The sequence below is a fragment of the Cricetulus griseus genome, chromosome X, assembly GCF_003668045.3.
Source record: "Cricetulus griseus strain 17A/GY chromosome X, alternate assembly CriGri-PICRH-1.0, whole genome shotgun sequence".
Taxonomy (NCBI): Eukaryota; Metazoa; Chordata; class Mammalia; order Rodentia; family Cricetidae; genus Cricetulus; species Cricetulus griseus.
Window position 1 is genome coordinate 93,606,413 of NC_048604.1, and position 16,085 is coordinate 93,622,497.

Below are 16,085 nucleotides of genomic sequence, written 5' to 3' on the forward strand. Positions count from 1 at the left end.
TATTTACCAACCCCATATCTGGCAGAGGGCTGATCTCCAAAATTTACAAAGAACTCAAGAAGCTAGTTTCCAGAACACCAAATAATCCAATTAAAAAGTGGGGTACAGAACTAAATAAAGAATTTTCGAGCCAGGTGTTGGTGGCGCATGCTTTTAATCCCAGCACTCGGGAGGCAGAGGCAGGCAGATCTCTGTGAGTTTGAGGCCAGCCTGGTCTCCAGAGCAAGTGCCAGGATAGGCTCCAAAGCTACACAGAGAAACCCTGTCTTGAAAAACCAAAAAAAGGAGAATTCTCAATAGAGCAATCTAAAATGGCTGAAAGACACATAAGAAAGTGCTCAACATCCTTAGCCATCAGGGAAATGAAAATCAAAGCAACTCTGAAATACTGTAATCATCTTACTCCTGCCAGGATGGCTAAAATCAAAAACACCAAAGATAGCTTATGCTGGAGAGGATATAGAGAAAGGAGAACACACTCCTTCACTGTTGGTGGGAGTGCCAACTTGTACAGCCACTTTGGAAATCAGTATGGTGATTTCTCGGGAAAATAGGAAACAGTTTACCACAGTATCTAGCAATTGCACTCTTAGGCATATACCCAAAGGATACACATTCATATAACAAGGACATCTGTTCAACTATGTTCATAGCAGCATTATTTGTAATAGCCAGAACCTGGTTGGTTACTTTTTATTGAATGCTAGAGAATGTATGTGGAGCTTTTAGAAATAATTTGATATTCTGGATGATGTATTAGTCTTAGAGAGAGAATTTATTCTTGCTTCTGGCACTCAGGTGGGTCTAAAAAGACCACTTTAATCTCATCAAAGATGCAGCTGATTCAAATTGACACAAAAGTAACTATCTTATTGAGTATAACTGCTGATAATAACATCTCTAAACCTTGGTCATTTTACCATCAAAGAAAATATAATAGCAGTATACTCACCTTTAGAACCCAAACTCTTAAAACTGTATTGATCACTCATATTCAACTAGATGGCTTTCATTTTAACAGTGCTTGAAGAAAGCAAAACGTAAGAGTCTATTCTCAAAACCTCAAAAGAGGCTTTCAGATCAATATTTTCTATTCAAATTGTAATCATAGCACATGTAATGTTCAGAAACAATTCATACTAGCAATTTGAAACACACCTTTAATCTATAACAATATGAAACCATACAATATAATATGATAACTAGTAAATGTATATTCAGAAGTCTTTACCAAACCCATGCTCAAGAGCTGAATTATTTAGAATTTATGTACCATCTCATATCATAACGTTTCTTTTCTTATAAATGGGTAAGGAGAAAAGGAATTGTGTTATCATCATTATCTACTGCCACCCTCGACACCCTGTAATAAGCTTCAAGACTATCTTCCTTTACTACAGAACAATGACTCACCTACAGTTATGTAACACAGTTCCCAGGAATCCAAATCTCTCATTTTCTCGTTAGTCTCAGAGGCACTTATTGTTTGAAGCTATAAATGGTTTTAAGGAAATATTCAAGCTGCAAATGAAGAAGAAAATGCAAGAATCTACTAAGTTGTGTTTACCAGTATGATGACCTATCTTAACTGTCTAGTCACACTCTTTGAGTCTTTCAAGTGTTGACACTGAAATTATATGACCCTGAGAACAGCATCTCTGTAGGTGATGTGTTAGTTACTTTGCATAGTTATGAGCAGAATGCTTATCAGAAACAACTAAATGTAGGAAAGATTTTGATTTATGGTTTTTGAGATGTCACTCCCTGGTCCTTGGCTCTATAAAATCTGGACCCTTGGAAAGGCAGAGTATCATGGCAGCAGAAGTGGAAGAGGCAGACAGGAAGCAGAGAGATGGGGAGGGATTGGAGACTTGTTAAAACCATGAAAGTCATACCCTTAGAAGACTTCCTACAATTAAGCCCATCTTCTAAAATTCCAGAACCACCCAAAATACCACCTTTGACTTGGAACCAAGTGTTTACCTCATGAGCCTGTGGGAGAAATTTCATATCAAACCATAAGAGTATCTTGTTTGCCTTATGCTCTCTTCACAGAAAAAGAATTTATGAGGTAAGTAAAGGGAGATAACCCCACAGCAGATTACTATCAAATAGTTGAAGAAGAGGCTAAAATGCTTCAGTATGCTTTGTAACCCAAGAAAGCCTATTTAGAAGAAAAAGATAATTTAGAATCTTCTTGTCAGTTAATGTTCAAACAGACTTCATTACTGAGAACTGCCATCTAATAAGATGCACACTAATTCGATCCAGTTTGTATTAAAATTATTCAGGGATTCTAAGCTCTTAATGTTCTTAACAGAAATTTTAGGAAGTTGTATATACAAATTGTCCCAACGATGTACCAAATTAGTAACTAATGCTTGTTTGTTTGTTTATCAATTTGACACATGCTAGAGTAATCTAAGAAGAGGGGCCATCAATTGAGGAATTATCTCCAACATATAGGCCTGTAGGCAAGTCTGTGGAGCATTTTCTTCAATGATGGTTGATGCAGAGGGTCCATCCCACTCTGGGTGGTACCATCCTTTGGAAAGTGTTTCTGAGTAGTGTAAAAAAGCAAGTTGAGTGATCCATGGAGAGAAAGCCAGTAACTAATATTTCTCCATGGTCTCTGTTTCATTTTCTGCATCTATGATAATGCCCTTCTTAAGCTATTCACTTTGCTTCCCTCAATGATGAACTGTGTTCAAGACATGTAAGCCAAATAAATCCTTTCCTCTCCAAGTTACTTTTGGTCGAATTCCTTATCAGAGACATAGAAAGCAAACTGGAATATTATTTTTAAGCTAGAATTAACAATCATAGATTTGTAGTTAAATCTATATATAATCTGTTCTCATAATGAAGTTAAATTTCTGATTCTAATCACAAAACTGGCAGAGATGTTCTCTATAACACCAGCAGTTTTTTTAAAGAAAAAGCTAAAAAAAAAACTATCAACATTTACCCTTGATATTACAAATGCTTATTATCATAAACTACATTTGTTAAGATGTTTGCACACAAAGACTTTTTTCACTTAAAAATGTGAACTTTGGCTGATGAGCTGCTGTGAACTCTAGAGTCTGTATTCAACAACTGGAGGTTGAATTTACTCATCATCCTTGAGATAATTAACCTGTATATCATGACCAAAGCGATCTAGCTTTAATTGCTTAACTTGTGTAAAAGACCATGCAGAATCTCTAAAAGCAAGAAATAAGTTAAAATTCTCCTTATTGAAGTTGTTTTCCATGTAAAATAAGCATACAGAGTAACTGAGAAAAGGCAATGATTCTTTGTCTTTCATAATAAGACATAGGCATAAACACCAGGGTTCTTTTTCTTAGAGAAAAAGAACATGCTGTCCTGAAAGCAACTGGAAGAAAAAGTGTGTGTGAGTGTGTGTGTGTGTGTGTGTGTGTGTGTGTGTGTGTGTGTGTGTGTGTGTGTGTGTGTGTGTGTGGTGCCCTCCTATCTCAGAGGGTTTTAGGTGAAACTGAGTCTTTAAGGAGATGGATGAAATCTGCAAAAAGAAGAATATAACAATATAGCAAAATTATAGCCACAAAAATGGAAGTCTTGAAGGCTCACAGGAAGCTTTTGGGAGATGACTGAGATCTCATCCTGTTGAAATCATACTCTTCGGAAGTGGCAAGAGCCAAGTATATGAATCAGAGAAGGTGGTACCCAGGAGATACGACAAGCTTATGATCTAACACAACTCTTTTTATTACTTAAATTGATTCCTTCTGGTGTGTCACATAGAGACATGGAATCATATTTACCAGTACATGAGGAGAATGTGATTTGATAAAATACAGAAAGAGCTAACAAGTTTTAGAAATTAAGAGCTGTAGATTTCTATGTGTAGTTGAGTGGGGTTGGAGTAAACCACTCAGGTATAACTGAATAATAGCAGACAATTGCAAATATAGTTTAAGAGGGAAAAATGGGGGGGGTAAGGAAATTGAGAGATTGCATGAGATAAGTACTTCTCCTGTTGCAGTTCATGATGGTATAGCTGAAATGTGGACCAACAGGCTGTGTTTTGGCTTGGACATCCTTTTTCTCCTGCTCTCTCCTCTACCCATTTCTATTTCTTTCTCATTTCTTTATTTTCCTTTTCTCACTTCATCTCATCCCCCCTCTGCTGCTAGCTTCTCCACTTGGTGCTTGCCATTACTCGTTAGACATACTTTCATTTTCATTTCATAAAGTAATCTTCCCCCAGAGCTTTTTCTTTTTCAAGATATCCCACAAACCACTATGCACATATTTTTCTTCCCAGTGACCTTTTCAAAATTAAAAGAGGCATTTGGCAACTGTACTTCATGTATCTCCCCACCCCCAGCTTCCTGCAATCTGGCTGTCATAGCTTTTGCAGTAGATGTTCTTTAATTCTCTGGCCACAACCTAATATCTTAAATCTAGATTAGCCTACTGAACTTGTAGCAGCATCAAGTTTTGTTAAGAATACTAACAAATACTAACTCGTAGCAGCATTATTTGTAATAGCCAGAACCTGGAAGCAACCTAGATGCCCCTCAACCGAAGAATGGATAGAGAAAATGTAGTACATTTACACAATGGAGTACTACTCAGCAGAAAAAAACAATGTAATCTTGAAATTCACAGGCAAATAGATGGAACTAGAAGAAACCATCCTGAGTGACGTAACCCAATCACAAAATGATAGACATGGTATGTACTCACTCGTTTTTTATTTTTAGACATAGAGCAAAGGATCACTAGTCTACAATCCACACTGGCAGAGGAGCTAGGAAACAAGGAGGACCCCAAGAGAAGATTGCATAGTCCCTTGAAGAAGGAGATGGGGACAAGAACCTCTGACCAAAGTGGGAGCCCGGGGGCAGGGAGAGGAAGGAGAGCCTTCATCCTGTTGCTGCTCAAAGAAGAAACAGACACCCACAGCTAAGCACTGAATTCAGTTGTGGAGAGGGTGAAGGGATGAGCAAAGGAGCCAAGATGGGGCTGGAGAGACCTGCAGAAACAGTGGACCTGACCTACTGATAGCATGGAGACCCTTGTCATGAAGCTGGGGAAATGGCATTGGACCAAACCAAGCCCTCTGAATGTGGGTGCCAGTTAGGAGGGCAAGACAGTCTATGGGACCTCTAACAGTGGAGCCAGTCTTTATCCCTAGAGCACAATGGAATTTGGGAGCCCATTCCCTATGGAGGGATACTATTGTAGCCCAGATACAGCAAGGAGGACCTAGGCCCTCCCCCAAACAATATGACAGACTTTGAAGGTCCCTGGTAGGGGGCCTCACTATCCCTGGGGAGGAGTTGGGGGTAGGTTGGGGGGAGGTAGTGAACATGGGAAGATGGGAGGGTGAGTGAATGGGGGTATGGATATGTAAATATGAGTAGTAATTAAAGAATCTAAATAAAAATAATAATAATAAAAGAATACTCTCTACCAACATCTGGCTGTTACAAATAATGTTGCTATGAACATAGATAAGCAAATGTCCTTGTGGTGTGAATGTTCCTCCTTTGGGTATATGCCCTACAGTGGTATTACAGGATCTTGAGGTAGGTTGATCCCTAATTTTCTGAGAAATCATCATACTTATTTCCACAGCAGCTGTACAAGTTTGCATTCCCACCAGCAATGGATGAGTGTTCCCCTTTCTCCACATCTTTTCCAGCATAAGCTGTCATTGGTGTTTTTAATCTTAGCCATTCTGATCAGTATAAGATGGCATCTCAGCCTGCTTCTGATTTGTATTTCCCTGATGACTAAAGATGTTGAACATTTCCTTAAGTGTCTTTCTGTCATTTGAGGTTGTTCTGTTGAGAATTTTCTATTTATATATGTACCTTATTTTTTATTGGATTATTTGGTAGTTTGATTTCTAGTTTCTTGAGTTCTTGTATGTTTTGGAGATCAGCCCTCTCTCAGATGTGAGGTTGGCGATGCCCCTCAACTGAAGAATGGATAAAGAAAATGTGGTATATTTACAAAATGGAGTACTACCCAGTGGTAAGAAACAATGACATCCTAAAATTCACAGGAAAATGGATAGAACTAGAAAAACATCTTAAGTGAGGTAACCCAAAACCAGAAAGACAAATATACTATGTACTCACTAATAAGTGGATACCAGACATAAAGCAAAAGATACCCAGCCTACAATCTATAACCCCAAGAAGCTTGAACCCTCTTCCAGATACAGATGGAGGCAGATGCAGAAATCCACAACTAACCAATGGGCCAAGCTCCTGGAGTACAATTGAAGTGAACAAAGGAGTCAAGACCAAGATGGGGAAACCCACAGAATCAGCTGACCCAAGCTAGTGATTGATGACTGACTCAGGTCTGTCAAAAGGGGAACCTGCATAAGACTGAACTACACTCCCTTAATATAGGTGACATTGGTATGACTGGAACAATATATGAGGCCACTGGCAGTGGGTTCAAGATCTAACACTGAAGTACAAACTGACTTATTGGAGCCCATTCTATATGGAGAGATACCTTGTCCAGCCAGACACAGGGGTTTGGGGTTGGAGAGGTGCCTTGGTCCTGACTTTACAAGATGATTGGACAGACTTAGTAGACCTCCTAGGGGAGGCCTTACCCTCTCTCTGTGGAGCAGATGGGAGGAGGGGGAATGTAAGGGGGCAGGAGGAGATGAGGGAGGCAGAATTGGAATTGGAATGTAAAAAATAAATTATTTTAAAAAAACAATAAAAAGAATACTGTTACAAATGTTCTTTCCTAACCTTGGGCAGCACTGCTTTACTCTCTTCTCTCCAATTCTTCCCCTCTAAGTTTCAGTTAGTCCACTCTACTGATTTTACCTTCAAGTAAAGTTGCTCTATTGTTTGTATCTTGTTGGATACTGCTTCAGTCTGAAACTAGAAGGAGGGAGACTACCTGAAAGCCACATGACTTGGGGGCCATATTCAATCTCTGTCACCAAGAGACTTGCCACCACCACCTACTGCCAGACATTAGGAGAAAATTAAATATGGTTTTATGTGGAGTTTCATCTGATATTCAAATGATTAATAAGTTGTCACTGAAATAGAGCAATCACAGAATTCTACCTAGCACTTAACATCCTGCCACTCTCAGCTCCTGAATCTTGAAACTGGTTAAACATGCCACTTGTGCTGTCCTCTATTATGACTTACGTTACATTCTTTCAAATCAAAAGTAGGTTTTGACAGGGTGATGAGAATCGACACCAATTATTTAGTATCAGACATACATTCCTTTGTCCCTCTACTCATGTGTCACCTGTAGTAAGGAAGAGACAAAACTGATAGAAATTTTAGGATGAAAACCTGAAGGCAACCTGGGGTTTTATGAATGTGAGACAAGTCTCAGGTGTTTAGAAGCTTTACCAATTTTCATCACTCTCAAGCTTGGTACACACTGTGTGCTCTGAGATCCCTGTGGCATTACCTTTAGCCCTTTTGACTCTTTTGTTATCCTTACTTCCTCAGGCCTATTAATCTTTATCCCTATCTCTGGTTCCAGGTCTAGTTGGTCTGTTGTTTCATATCTATACCTTCGAGTGATGGTTGAAAAACTTCATACAGTTATCCTGCAGGTATTTTGACTCCATTTATAATAACTTATTTTCTGTCCCCTTCAACAACAGCCTCATCCCCAAACAATAAAAACACAGAAGTTATACATCAGGGAATAGAAAACCATCCTCAACCCTTATCTCTCTTCAGTTCCACCATATATTTCCATTGACGTTCACTCCATGATATTTCTCCCATCTGTCAACTCCTTCACACCCACTTCCACTGCCCTAGTTTCATGCCTCACCACTTCTTGCCTGGACTTGCATAGCCTCCAGATACTCCCCTTTCCAATCTGTCTTTTACACTTTTCTCAGAAACATGTTTCTTAAAAACAAATATATCCAGTGTATTATTTTAAAATCTCTATTGAAAGACTGTTACAAAATAAATTCTAAATCCATTCACCTGTCTTGCTGGCCAGTCTGAGATTGCCATATGGCCCCAAAAAACTATTGCTTGGAGAATTTTTAATTGGAATAGAATTTACATACAATAAAATGGACAGGTGTTATTTTGATTAGCTTTGATAAATGTATACACTCAGGTAATGGCCTAATAAAAATACAGACCATTTCCATCACATTAGAAAATTCCCTAATTCCCATTTCCAATAAATTCCTGCACTCCCATAGACAAACACTGTTCTACTTATCACCTTTGATTAGGTTTATCTGCTTTCATCATAAAGTATAGCCTCTCTCTGTAACACAACATAATGATTTTGAGAGCCTTTGTTTTGTTTTGCATGCCAGTAGGTTATGGTATTTTTTTTTTGTTGCTGCTGTTGATAAATGTTCCACTGTAGGATGATAACACTTATTTGAATCATTTCCAGTTTGTGGCTATGATGCATAAAACAGTCACAAGCATTCTTGTAGAAATGACATGGTGGAGCTAAAACATTCATTTCAGGTACATATATAAGGATGGGATGTCTGAGTCACAGAAGCATTTAGTTAACTACATTTTAAAATGTTTTAGCACTTGGTATGGGTTTATAAGGCATTAAAGTAATTTATTTTTATAACTATTCCAATATTGCAGTATTTTCATCATTTTTGTTTGGCTCATCACCATTATACCTGTTTCATACATGCATTGAAAGTAGCCATTGTATGCCCTTACTATAACAAGTCAGAAATCCATACTAAAATCTTTTTTATCAGTCTATCTTCACATTTTTCTCAACTTTAAAAAAGTTATAAATGTTGATAAAGTCAATTCATCTACTGTTTCTTCTTAGATAAGTTTTATTGCTTGAAAATTTCATATATTTATACAGTGTTTGTGTTTTTGTTTTCCTTGAGACAGAATCTCACTATGAAGCACAGACTAACCTGGAACCAACTATGCAGGTCAGACTGGCCTCAGATCCACAGAGATCTACCTACCCTTGCCTCTAGTACACTCAGATTAAAGGCATGTACTACCATACCAGACATTATACAGTGTATTTTGATCATCATCCCCTACTGCCATCTTCCAATTCCTCCAAGTATCCTCTTCTTAATCTCCCCTCAAATTCATGTACTCATTATTAATAGCCCCTTGAGTCCCACTAGTGCTGTCCATTATACACATGGGTGTTGGGCCATCCAGTGAGGCATGGACAAACTAGCAGCAGCCATGTCCCCATAGGAGAGTGACTCGCTATCCACCAATAGCCATCAATTACCAATATCTCCTCCACCATGTAGCTCCCAGTACTCCTCTCTATCCATGATGGAATTTTAGCTGGATTTATCTTAGGTAGGTAATGTAGGTAACCATAGCTACTGTGACTTGAAATGTGAAACAATCATGTCATGTCCAAAAATCAGCATTTCATGGCTCCCTTCTCTGTCTTTGCACCGTTCTTCCTCTATGTTCTCTGAATCTTTGATGATAGGAGATTTATATCAATGATTTACTCATACCTGAGTGCTCTGTATTAATCACTGCTCAACTATAAGAAGTTGCTGGGGTTTTTTTAATCAAAGTTGAGAGCAACACAAATTTATGGGCATATCATAGTTATTTAGAAAGCAGTTTGACATAATGGTTGTGGTGGTTTGAGTAGGAGTGACCCACATAGGCTCATATATTTGAATGCTTAGTAACCAGGAAATGGCACTATTTGAGACGGATTATAAGTTATGGCCTTGTGGAGGTAGTATGTCATTGAGAAGGGAATTTGAGGTTTCAAAAACCCACACCAGGCTCATTGTCCCTCTCTTTCTGACTCCAGATCAGGCTATAGAATTCTAAGTTACTTCTCCAGCACCACATCTGTGTGCCATCATGATCCCCACCATGATGATAACAGAGTACCTGCTGAAACTGTAAGCAAGGATCCAATTAAATGTTTTTTATAGGAGTTACTTTTGTCATGTTGTCTCTTCACAGCAATAGAATAGTGGCCAAAACATTGACCATTAATCAAAAAATTAAAAGACAGGAAATAAGAAAGGAATGAAAGAAGAAAGGGATGGAGAGAGGGAAGGAGAAGGAGAAAAGAAAAAAAGGAGAGAAAGAAAGAAAGAAAGAAAGAAAAAAAGAAAGAAAGAAAGAAAGGAAGAAAGGAAGGAAGGAAAGAAGAAAGAAAAAGAAAGAAAGAAAGAAAGAAAGAAAGAAAGAAAGAAAGAAAGAAAGAAAGAAAGGAAGGAAGGAAGGAAGGAAGAAAGAATGGAAGGAAGGAAGCAAAGAAGGAAGGAAGGAAGGAAAAGAGTAGGATCCCCTCTAGGGCCTATGATCTCCCATATCAAGGGCTTATAACCATTTTTTACAGTACCAGGCATAAGGTCCCTTCTGTGAAGCAGACCTCATATACAATTATTAAGAGGTTGGTTATCTCCATAAACGTTTATGCTACTATTGTGCCAGTGGGCCACATATTGCTAGGCTGGTTGGTATTGTAGTATATAGAGTCCAATACTGGGTGACACTATATTGATGTACTTTTCCTCCAAGCACCCTTTGTAGTACATTTTAGTACTACATAGCCAATTAGGAAACCAGTCTAGAGTTTTATCAAAAAATTAAAAAGGGAATACCATATGATCTAGCTATACCAGTACTGTGCACATACCCAAAGGACCCTATACCCTACTATAGAGACATTTGTACATGCTTGTTCATTGGGACACTATTCACAATAACTAGGAAATGGAATTAACCAAAATATCCAACAACTGATGGATGGATAAAGAAAATGTGATACATACATACAATGGAATATTACTCAGCAGTAAAGAAAAATGAAATTTAAAGATAAATGGATGGATGTGGGAAAATGTGACTTAAGTGAAGTCACTCAGACCCTGAAAACAAATACTATATGTTCTCTCTCCTGTGTGATCCTAACTTAGAAACTTATGTTTTGTATGTTTAAACTGGAATACACATGGAAGCAATGAAATTATTTCCTTTATGTTTGTTTCTGTGTCCCATATACTTCCTTCTCCATAGACAGCAAAGTTTCTCTCTACAAGATTTCTTCTAGAAGAATTTTACTTTTAGCTATTAGTATGTTTTGACACAATTTGATTTGACATTTGTATATGGTTTCGGTGTTCATTACTTTGAATTGTTTTATACCTACATTAAAAATCAGTGGACTTTCAATACTTACAAAAAAAGAGGAGGAGAGGCTGGGAAATAGCTCAGTGGTTGGGACCACATGCTGCTTTCCCAGTAGACCTGGATTCTCTTCCTAGTGCACACATGGTGGTTCATAGCTAGCTGTGACTCCAGTTCCAGGAAATCCAATGCCCTCTTGCAGCCTCACTACCAGCCATGTAGTGCATATAGATACATGCAAGCAAAATATTCCAACACATAAAATAAATCTTTTACTTTATTTTCCTTTGGCAGATTTTTCCACAAAAAAGAAAGAAATCAATGGGCTTATAAGTGCAGATCTGTTTCTGTGTTCCTCTTTGTCTAACAATACATCTAAATAATCTACTTTTTGTACATAGTGCTGTTTTGATTAGTGTAGCTTACTACGGTAAACCTTAAAGTTAGGTGGTACAAATAGCCCAGTTTTGTGTGCTTTTCTAGAATAATTAGGTTAATGTCAGCCTTTTGCATGTTCATACAAATTTTTAAATCAGATTATCAAATTCATTTTATAAGTATCTTAAAATTATTATTAGAGTTTTACTAGATTTATAGGTCAAAATGAGAAGTAACATCTTAATAATACCAAGTTTTCAATCCATTACCATAGTATATTACTCTATTTAGGACTTCTAGCAGTATTTTGTTATTTTATCATTAGTATTTGTAAAGTAAGCATTTATAATTTTTGTAATATTGCCAACTGTAATTCTTAAATTTCATTATCCTATTACTTGATACAATAATTTACAAATAAAATGTATTTTTATACTAAATTTGAGTCTTATGTCCTCAACAGTCCTTTTACTTATTTCCATATTTTCTAAGATATGCAGTGTAAAAATAATATTTCTTTTAATCTTCATCTTCTTTCCAATGTGATTGCTTTGGTCTTGTTCTCTTGTACTATGAAAGACTTCTAATTCACTGCTAGATGGAAATAGACAGAGACTCGGATGTTTCCAAACTTAGGAGATGATTTTCAATAGTTTATCACTAAGTAAAATGTTACATGTAGATTTTTGCAGCTGAATTTACTCAGAATTTAAAAAGTTAATTTATATTCCTATTTGTCAGAGAATATTTATGATGATGCATATACAAATTTGTTCAAAGTCTTTTCTTCATCTATTGAGATAATCTGGTGGTCTTCTGCCTAATTCTGATAGTAGTCAACTAAATTGATTTAAAATATAAAATCTGATAAATCTTACCTAGAGCATATTGTCTTTTTAAATGTATTTTTGGATTAATTTGCTGTCTTAATAAATCATTTTTGAAAAATTATAATTCTGTTTGCTGAATTTATATCAAAGTTCATAAAGCTTTTCTTATAAGATATTTGCTTTTTATTATTTTATTGAAAAAATTGTTTTCATACTATATATTCTGAGCTTTTTTCTCCTTCCCCAACTCCTCCCAGATCCTCCCCACCTTCCCACTCACTCAACCTTATGTTCCTTCTCTGTCTCTTTTTCAAGGAAGTAAAAACCATGGAAATGAAGATCAAAGCAAATAAGCCAAAGACCAATAAGGCAAAAAATTCCAAAAAGCAAAGCAAAACAAAACAAAAGGTCCTCAAAAATATTACTGAGTTCTTTTTGTGTTAGCCAACAACTCCTGGAGCATGAAGCCTGCCCTGGAATGTGGTTGATGTACCTAGTGATACACCATTGGAGGAAAGCTAACTTCTTTTTTGCCAGCTGGCATCAATTAAATATAGTGTCCTGGTTATGGATGTGAACTCATGACCACTTCTTTCTTCTAGTGCTGAGACATATCTGGATTTAACCCATATAGGTCTTGCATGTGCAACCTCAGTCTCTGAATTCATATGTACTTTAGACCTGTTATATATGGAAGCTACTGTTTCCTTGGAGTCACACATCCATCACCTCTGGCTCTTATAGGCTTTCTGCCTTCTCTTCTGCATAGATCCCTGAGCCTTTCTGTGTGTGAAGTGTGTGATGAATACTATCTATTTAGGAATGAGTGCTCCAAAGTCTCTCACTCTCTGCACAATATCCAGTTGTGGGCCTTTGTATTAGTTCTCATATACTGCAAAAAGAAGCTTCTATGATGCATGTTGAATGAAACACTGATCTATGGGGTATATCATTATGAGTCATTTTATTGCTGTGTTACTTCAGAAGAATAATAGCATTATGTTTTCCATGACCTAGCTACCTACTCTCAGATCCTTAGCAACTTTAACAGTGTCAGCTAAGGGTTCTATCTCATGGAGTAAGTATAAAATCCAATAAGAAAGTGGTTAATTATTCTCATAACATGTGTACTATAGTTGCAGCAGCCTATCTTGCAGTCAGGTCATGGTTATAGTTGCAGGGCTCATAGCTTGGTGATACTAATGATTGTCTTTCTTCTCCAGTAGCATGCGAAGTATCTTTACAGTTTTGTCATTGGCTGCTTTGTTTTGTTCTGTTTTTATCATCATCATCCTAGAAGTTTTCTACTTTGCTTAGTCAAATATTCCAAGTTTGGAGGGTTTTTTTTTCTATTTAGCTACATTTTTCCATATCTTTGTCATTTTATTTCTTCTATTTTCAACTTACATTACTTTGCAGGTTTATCTTTTTAAACAGGAAGCATTCATCATTGGTTTTGAATTTCCCTCATTTTAAATATAAGTGCTTAAAATATATTTTTTCTGTAACTGTTTTTGGATGCATCTTACAAATTTTTATAGGATGTATTTTGATTTTCATTCACTTTTAAATATTTTATAATCTCTCAAGATTTTTTAATCAACATCTTCACAATATGGCAATTAACTTATTAATACTAGAGATTTTTTCAGATATATAGATTCCAATTTAAATCAGTTATGAAGAAATAGTATACAGTATAGAATTTCTGTCTTCTGAAATAAACTTAAGTCTCATTTTTATGGCATAGTATGTGGCCTATCCTGGTGAATATATCTGAGAACATTCAAGTAAGTATATTCTGTAGTTTTAGGGTATAATTTTCTATAAATTAATTAAAGTTGCTTGACAATTTTGTTCAAATTTCAATGTCATCTGAGCTTTGCCTACTTTTATATTTGTTTCTGAAAAAAGAACATTAAAGTATCATGATGGGGCAAGTCCTGTGTATGTTTATCTTATTGGTTTTGAATAAAGCACTGTTTGGCTAATGAGGCAGCAAGTTAGGCGGGACTAGGAGTCATGGAGGATTCTGGGAAATGTAGTAAAGTCTTGTGATCCAGGCAGGAAGTGGCATTGCAGACAGAATCAGAATATAAGCAGGGACAAGAAGGAAGTTGCTCTCTTCCTCTTCTTTCTCCTCTCTGTGGAGTAGCTATGTGACCACCAGGAAGATAGGATGCATTACACTGGTGTCCTCAATAAGATAATTTTATAAAATATATAGATTTAATTGTTATGGGTGATACTTAAGACAGAGGTAGAAAATAAGAAATCTTAGTCATTGGTCAGCAGCATTGTACCTAATATAAAACTTCGTGTGTTATTTTGGGCACCCACATGGCAGCAGGGCTCAGGTGGCTTGTCGGGAAGACTTATCGTGACAGTATAAATCTATGATTATGGATTTGTCTTTCTGTCTTAATTTTGCCAGGTTTAATCTCAGGCATTGAAATGTTTTTGTTTTTAATTGAAGACTGTATGTCATGTTCTATTATAAGTTGACATTAGGATTCTGAAATTAACCTCATTATTTCTGCTGACCATCCATTTGTAAGGGTTTTCTGTCTGATATTAGCTACACTAGCATGCTGATACTTAATCTTTGTACAGCATACCTTTTCTGTTGCTCCTCTAGCCTTAGCAATCAAACATGACTCAAAATATTCCCAACATCCCACAGAATACAAAGTCAACACTTTGATATTTTTTACAATATATTCACAATCATACTTAATGTGTTTACTTTCCATAATAAACTCATAATAATTTTGCATGCTTAGCTTATCTATACTTGTCAAGAACTTTGTAAACTTGTACTGCCACCTTTCTTCACAGCTCCATTTTCTCTAATATTCAGTCTCTAAAGCAGTAAGGAACTTCAATTTCGGCCTCTGCTTGAGCTCCACCTTCCAGTGTAAATATAGTATTCATAAGCAAAAAGCTTTACCTTGTATGCTTCGTTCTCTTAAGATCACAGCACTTTACTTTCTACTGCCTGAATATAGTTGCTGTACATGTTTTCTCCAATCGCTTTTTATTAACAATACAGTAAGTCAAGAGTTAGTTATGCTGTAGTGGCTTGAAGTGGAAGTTTCATGTATTTACCATTTAAGAAAAACTGAAAACATAGTCTTGATCTTTTGATATCAGAAACTAAACTAAACTACAATCATCATATTGTGTGTGCGTGTGTGTGCGCGTGTGTGCGCGCGCGCGCGTGCACGTGCACACATGCACAGTGATTTTAGCAAGATGGGTTTAATAAATAAAACTGATTTTAAGCATTCTTGCTCCAAATTCAATAGTCAAGGCATAACATTATCTGACAGTGATCTCCTTGTATAACTCATGCCTTCAGTCTCTTCCTATAATCATCATTTATGCCTTACAACTGCCAACGAGATGCCCAGTGTGGTAACATGTACCTGTAATCCTGGCATGTGGGAGGCTGAGACAGCAGGATCCCAAGTTTGAGGTCACCCTGAGCTATAGAGAGAACGTATGTTGCAAAGACAAATTGGCAAGGTTTCTTTTGGGCACTGAATGAATGATATACATCAGGTCATTATGTATTGCCTTATGGGCTGATGGCTCTTGGCTGCAGTGAAGCCTTCCTTATCCTGGCCTCCATTTCCCCTGACCACCTTCTTTGAACTTCTGTACATAAGTACACGTTACAACCACCCTTCCTTTTTGCATTGGCTGTGTTGTATTTGAGCCCCTCCCCATCCTCCTAGAAAGG